The sequence below is a fragment of the Mastigoproctus giganteus genome, chromosome 8 (genome assembly GCF_048544385.1).
Source record: "Mastigoproctus giganteus isolate SK-2022 chromosome 8, ASM4854438v1, whole genome shotgun sequence".
Lineage (NCBI taxonomy): Eukaryota > Metazoa > Arthropoda > Arachnida > Uropygi > Thelyphonidae > Mastigoproctus > Mastigoproctus giganteus.
In genome coordinates, this window is record NC_143582.1 from 229,558,935 (window position 1) to 229,566,099 (window position 7,165).

Below are 7,165 nucleotides of genomic sequence, written 5' to 3' on the forward strand. Positions count from 1 at the left end.
ATGGACTGAGACAGTATTTAAATTCTATACAGTGGGACCAACTGATGATGTTACCAACAGCAAATGCAAAATGGGAAGCATTCAAAGAACTTATCTTGGAAGCTACTAGGCTTTACATACCAACTAAGAAATATTGTTCAAGGTTTAGGCCAAAATGGATGTCAGATGAACTAATGAGGCATATGGCAGAGAAGAAAAATGCATGGGATACATACAAATTAACACATGACACAGAAGCCTATGATAGATACAAGTTGATATGCAACCAAGTTACAAAGGAGGTTAGGCAGGCGAAGGCAGATTACGAGAAATCCTTGGCAAGGGATGCAAAGAACAGCAAAGAGTTCTTTACTTATGTAAACTCTAGAAGGAATGGGATGAATCAGATTGGTCCACTTGATATTGATGGGTCAACTGTTGATGATCCTGCTCAGGTAGCTAACAAGCTAAAAAAATAAATGAATATTTTGCATCGACATTCACACATGAGGAGTTATTCAGCAAGGGGAATGCCAGAGGTGTATTCAACTCTAGCAGTAAGCTACAGAATCTTGAAATAACTGGGAGTAAAGTGGAGGAGAAACTGTTGAAGATAAACACAAGAAAGGCACCCTGGGTGGATGGGATCTATCCAGTTATATTAAAGGAGGCAGCAAAGGAAGTAAGCAAACCCTTAGCCATAATTATGAGAGCTTCCTTGGACTCAGGGGAGGTACCCATAGACTGGAAATGTGCAAATGTGACCCCAATTCACAAAGGAGGATCAAAGGCTGACACAAGTAATTATAGACCTGTGAGCTTAACTTCTGTTCCAGGAAAATTAATAGAGGCACTGGTTAAAGAAGCACTGCAGGATCATTTAGACAAAACTTCAGTTATAGCTCCGACACAGCATGGTTTTGTTAAGGGGAAGTCTTGCCTGACCAACTTGATTGGATACTATGATGCAGTCACAAAAGAACTGGATGCAGGGAATAACTTTGATATTATATACTTGGATCTTAGAAAGGCTTTTGATACTGTTGCACATGGAAGACTGCTACACAAATTGGAGCAGTGTGACATTGGAGGCAAATTGCTGCTATGGATAAAGGGGTGGTTGAGGGGGAGAAGACAGAGAGTGGTAATCAATGGACACTGCTCATCGTGGACTGATGTTATTAGTGGAGTCCCTCAGGGCTCAGTGTTGGGTCCATTATTGTTTTCTGTATTTATAAATGATATTGATGATATATCGGGCTTAATGTCCAAGTTTGCAGACGATACAAAGGTTGGCAGGGTTGTCAAGGACACTCTGACACTATGCTGCTGCAACAGGATCTGGAAAGGTTGACCAGATGGGCTGAGAGGTGGCAAATGAAGTTTAACATTGACAAATGTAAAGTACTACACATGGGAAACAGCAACCCCAGAGCAACGTATCAACTCTGTGGTACAACACTGACAGTGGTAGAGAATGAAAGGGATTTGGGGGTGGTTGTGCAGGCAGATATGAAGTTCTCTGAGCAGTGCAGACGGGCTGCAAGAGTAGCTCATGGAGTATTGTCAATGATATACAGGAATTTTTCCAGCAGGGATAAGGAGGTGATTATTCCATTGTATAAGGCGATGGTCAGGCCACACCTAGAGTACTGTATACAGGTCTGGAGGCCTCATTTCAAGAAGGATGTAGAGCTGCTGGAACGAGTACAGAGAAGGGCAACAAGATTGGTGAATGGAACAAAGGGGTGCTCTTACGAAGAAAGGCTTAAGTTTTGCAAATTACAGTGTGTGGAGACTAGGCACCAGCGAAGTGATCTGATAGAGGTGTATAAAGCCTTGAATGGTTTAAGCACGCTCAATGCTGATGGGATTCTTCCTCTAGCTCATAAAAATCACCTGAGAGGGCATAAATTCAAATTGAGGAAAGACAGATGTAGGATAGACGTGCGGAAATTTGCCTTTAGCCAGCGGGTGGTTGGTTGGTGCAACAGACTTCCATCCCTTGTGGTGGAGGTTGATAGCCTAAATAAGTTTAAGGCTCAGCTGGACAGGTATTTTGAACGAACAGAGGGGTGAAGTGGAAGTGGTTTTTTTTTTTTTTTTTTTTGGCTGATGCTGCATAAGCTTGCTTTCTTGCATCAAATGCCTCTACTAATGCTAATGCTAATTTGGATCTTAGAAAGGCTTTTGATACTGTTGCACATGGAAGACTGCTGCACAAATTGGAGCAGTGTGGCATTGGAGGCAAATTGCTGCTATGGATAAGGGGATGGTTCAGTGGCAGAAGACAGAGAGTGGTAATCAATGGACACTGCTCAACGTGGACTAATGTTATTAGTGGAGTTCCTCAGGGTTCAGTGTTGGGTCCGTTGTTGTTTTCGGTGTTTATGAATGATATTGATGATGGGATATCAAGTTTAATGTCGAAGTTTGCAGATGATACAAAGGTTGGCAGGGTTGTTAAGGGCACCACTGACGCTATGCTGCTGCAACAGCATCTGGAAAGGTTGAACAGATGGGCAGAGAGGTGGCAAATGAAGTTTAACATTGACAAATGTAAAGTACTACATATGGGAAACAGTAACCCCAGAGCAACATACAACTCTGCAGTACTACACTGACAGTGGTGGAGAATGAAAAGGACCTGGGGGTAATTGTGCAGGCAGATATGAAGTTCTCTGAGCAGTGCAGACGAGCTGCAAGAGTAGCTCATGGTGTCTTGTCAATGATATACAAGAATTTTTCTAGCAGGGATAAGGAGGTGATTATTCCCTTGTATAAGGCAATGGTTAGGCCACATCTTGAGTACTGTATACAGGTCTGGAGGCCTCATTTCAAGAAGGATGTAGAGCTGCTGGAACAGGTACAGAGAAGGGCAACAAGATTAGTGAATGGAACAAAGGGTTGCTCTTACGAAGAAAGGCTTAAGTTTTGCAAATTACAGAGTCTGGAGACTAGGCACCGGCGAGGTGATCTGATAGAGGTGTATAAGGCTTTGAATGGTTTGAGCATGCTCAATGCCAATGGGAATCTTCATCTTGCTCAGAATAATCACCTCAGAGGGCATAAATTCAAATTGAGGGAGGACGGATGTCGGATAGATGTGCGGAAATTTGCCTTTGGCCAAGGGTGGTTGGTTGGTGGAACCGACTTCCATCACTTGTTGTTGAAGTTGATAGCCTAAACAAATTTAAGGCTCAACTGGACAGGTATTTTGAGCGAACGGAGGGGTGAAATGGGAGTGGTGTGTTTTTTTTTTTTTTTTGGCTGATGCTGAATAAGCTTGCTTTCTTGCATCATATGCCTCTACTAATGCTAATGCTAATATAGGTTCTAATACCTTTGAAGTCTGAAGAACTCATAATATATAAAAAAAAAAAAAAAAAATTAAACTTGGGAGATTATCTAATATGATACATCAATTTTTCTGAACTTATATAATTAACCTTTGACCAGGGCCTTCCTGTATCGCAATTCTGCTTTTAAATCTGTTAACCATAATTTATATTATCCGTACTCTCAACTTAATATCAAGCTGTCTCTCCATTGTTTCAGAACTACTCTCTCTCTCTGGTTGCCTTGCACAAAAGTCTATCTCTCTTGCTGTATACGGCTGTCATCCTCTACCCTGCATCCTTCCTGTAGAGGTAGTCAGGATGAGGTTGAAATATTGGAGTAGCCCTTAGAAAAAAAGATTCTTGAGGTATGTACTGTTTCTTAGCTTTTCTCTCTCTCTCTCTTGATTGATTTCCCTTCCATCCATTTACTCTGTACTTCCCAACCATAAGTGCACTGGAGCTCACATAATGAGTTAAGTTTATTTGTATGTTAAAAACTTTAGTACAGAGTAGCCCCATGTTGTAACTTATATGTACTTCTTTACCAAAAAAATGCACCATTGTTAACATTTGACATAGTATAAAAAGTTTACACAATGTTAAATTAAATTATATAAATGTATAAATTATGTAATTAGTAAATAATGTAAAAAGTTATATTTCCCACTATATTAAATAATTCCCCCTTTCACCCATGGCCCCATTTGATTTCTGATGATAGGATTCAGTAAAAATTCTGAAATGTCATCTGCTAACAATCTAGTGTAAATATTGATCATATGTTTGATACAATTTTCAATAAAACTTATTGTTTCCCATTTCATAAAAAAGTTTCTCTTTGATATACATTTCTTATATATAATATATTTTCAAAAGATTATTCTTCAGAAATATCGATCACTGAGGATGGGAGGGCATACATTATTAGTTTTAGAATTAATAGTGGCAAAATTATGCAAGAAAAGCATGCTTCTACTGCATCGGCAAAAAAAAAAAAAAAAAAATTCTAGTTCTTCCTTGAATTTATTCAAATTATTTACTTCCACAATAGGTGGAAGCTTGTTCCAGCAATCAAATACCCATTTGCTGAAGGCAAACTTCCACACATCTATTCTGTAACCATACTTCCTCAATTTGAATTCATGCCTCCTCCTCCTCCTGTGCATGGTCTTGAGCAAGAGGAAGAATCCAATCAGCATTGTCCCAAACCATTCAAAGCCCTAGTCTCCAAATGCTGCAATTTGCAGAAAATTGTACATCACCAAGATTGCAAAAGGCAACTGGTTCTTGGTGTACTTTTCAGATGTGTGCAAGAGATGAATTAACTTATACATTTCATTTTTAAATTTCAGAAATGGAATAAAACACAAAAGCCAAAACTGAACTGGTAATATAATTAGGGAAGGCCATTACATGATTGTTTTCCATTAAGATTATTACTATATTTGTATTCAAATTTGTAACCCTTTCTATTTTTGTTCTCCCAACAGCATGGTCTGATGATGGGTACCGGTAAGATACCTGAAAGATATCTTAATTGATTTCCCTTTCATAGTATAGTAGTTAGGCTAATAGCTTAATGAACTATATTATTAATTTCACGAGGTATAAGAGTGGTATTAAACATAGTAATAATCTTAATGAACCGGTAATAATTATATCAATACATTTAGTACTAATATTTAGCATATACACTTAGTTCTTTGACTATAACAGTATTATTAATAACATGTATCAGTCATCTGGAACTGAACCAGTCAAATCAAATGCAGTTGCCTCAAAATCAGCTGTTTCAGTCAATTCCAATGTTGATCACTTGATTTGAGAGTGTAAATATTGAAAAAATTCAGAAATTCAAGGGACACAATTCTATGCATTTTAGAATGAAAGATTACAGGGTAAAAGTAATCTGGCTGACACAAAAAAAAAAAAAATATCATACAAGAAATATCAGTCTAATGTTTAATTTTCAACTTGCCATTTAAGAATATCGGTGTTTCTTGCTTTCTATTAATCAAATCTCAAAAATTGCAATATCTACCTACAATAAATTCATACCATTTAAACTAATACCAAGAAATTACTTCAAACTTACAGAAAAAAATAATAATTAATACAATTTAATGTGAAAGACTGAAAGGAAAGTATTTTTCTTTTCTTATTGGTTTTTCTTTTTTTTTTTTTTTTTTTGTTCTTCCTTTGCTAAAATTTTAAAGTTTATTACAATAGGTTTCTTTGGCAGAAAATATTTTCCTCGTATTATAACAAAAACAGTTGCAATCCTGTTACCAGCAAACCATTTAAACAATAAAACGTATGATATACTTTTACAGCAGTCTGCCGTATAAATTGTACGTCTTACTATTCCTGCTGCTCATCAGTAAATCTCACAGACAGTTTAGAACGATGAAAAATCGGTGGCTTTAATTAATTAAGCATATATCAACATGACAAAAGCTTATGGCAGGCGGATGTTCTGAAACCAAAAATATTCTACCTCTACCTGATCGCAGACAATTGAATTTAAACCATCACCCAACTTACGCAAACCGCTTCTCTTCAGTTGAATCAAATCTAAACAGATATGAAGAAATTGGAGTTCTCCATTTATTTCAACATCTAATTTTACGTCTTAATTTTAATGAATTGAACTATTAATTGAATATATTAATTAAATAGACCACTTTAGACATTTTCCCTTTGTTTAGTTATACGGATTTACCTAGGTTTACATACATGTCATATTGTTAAAATATCCGATGACAAAACCGTATAGATCTAATCTCAGAAATACCAGCAACAACCATAATTTACTTTCAACAGAGGAAGTACCGCAAATGAATGTATATATAAATTCTACTAGAAAAGATAATGACAGGGATGAAAAGCATTTAAAATCTTCAAGTTCTACTACAAAGAGTTAAAGTATTACTATCAAACACAAAATGCTGGATTGCGTGTACTATTACCTTTACTTGCCAAAAATCTTGTTAATAAGAATGATAACTAAGATATATAATTATCAAAATCACGTTTTAATGTTTATTTACTTTTTTTACCCCAAAGTATACAAAGAGTACACTACAAAACCGGTTGACAGTTTACACCCTAACGAATGAAACAATACCGGTACCGGAACCAATATTACATCAAAACGGAAAGGATATATACTCTAAACACCTGGTTCAAGGCTAACAAAAGCCAACAGTGAACAGCTATCGAAGATAAAAATCTCGCACCTACTCAAATTATCATGGAAAAGGTGATTATATTAAAGTAATATCTCGAAGTAAACAGTAAATATATCTAACTAAACAATTCTCAGTAAATAATCTCAGAATTCTTACGATTACAAAATATATTCTGAAGAGAAAACACTATTATCACGTGATATAATTTATAAATTCTATTTTTTTAAAAAATACTAAAAAGGATAATACTGTATACACTTACTTTCAACGTATCATAGTTTTAATTTTTTGAAATTGGCAAAAGCAGTAATCTTCAAGGGGAGGGAGTATATGGAAATACAGTATACAGACGGGATCAGAAGTACCAACAGAATATAGAGGCAGTACAATAAATAAAATAGGCCTCCATAGCCGAGTGGTCAAAAGCAGGAGTGCAGTAGCACAAGCTCTTTGAGTAGACAGGAGTTCAAGCCACTAACTGCTAAATACGATCGATCTGCCATCCCGCACTGGACCAGCGTGGCACATAATGGTCCATTTCCCTCAAAATGAATCACTGTGGAGGCTTCCATCAATGGCTGCGGCTTACCTTTTAACCATAGTATGCACTAAGGCAAGGAAGAACAAAGAAATTAAATTTAATTATTAATGGCT

General features: G+C 36.6%; 1 protein-coding gene across 2 annotated transcripts in view; it reads right to left on the reverse strand.

Annotated features, from left to right (window-relative positions):
• LOC150082405 (uncharacterized) overlaps positions 1 to 6,881 on the reverse strand; it is a 267,788-nt gene extending 260,907 nt beyond the window's left edge. The window contains exon 1 of one of the 2 annotated variants that reach the window (XM_090379267.1): positions 6,774 to 6,881. The gene's annotated coding sequence lies outside the window, so the exon portion shown is untranslated. Of the gene's footprint in view, positions 1 to 6,289; positions 6,462 to 6,773 lie in introns of those variants that run through there. The other variant, XM_090379266.1, reaches the window with a different exon arrangement.
• Positions 6,882 to 7,165: the final 284 nt, after the last annotated feature.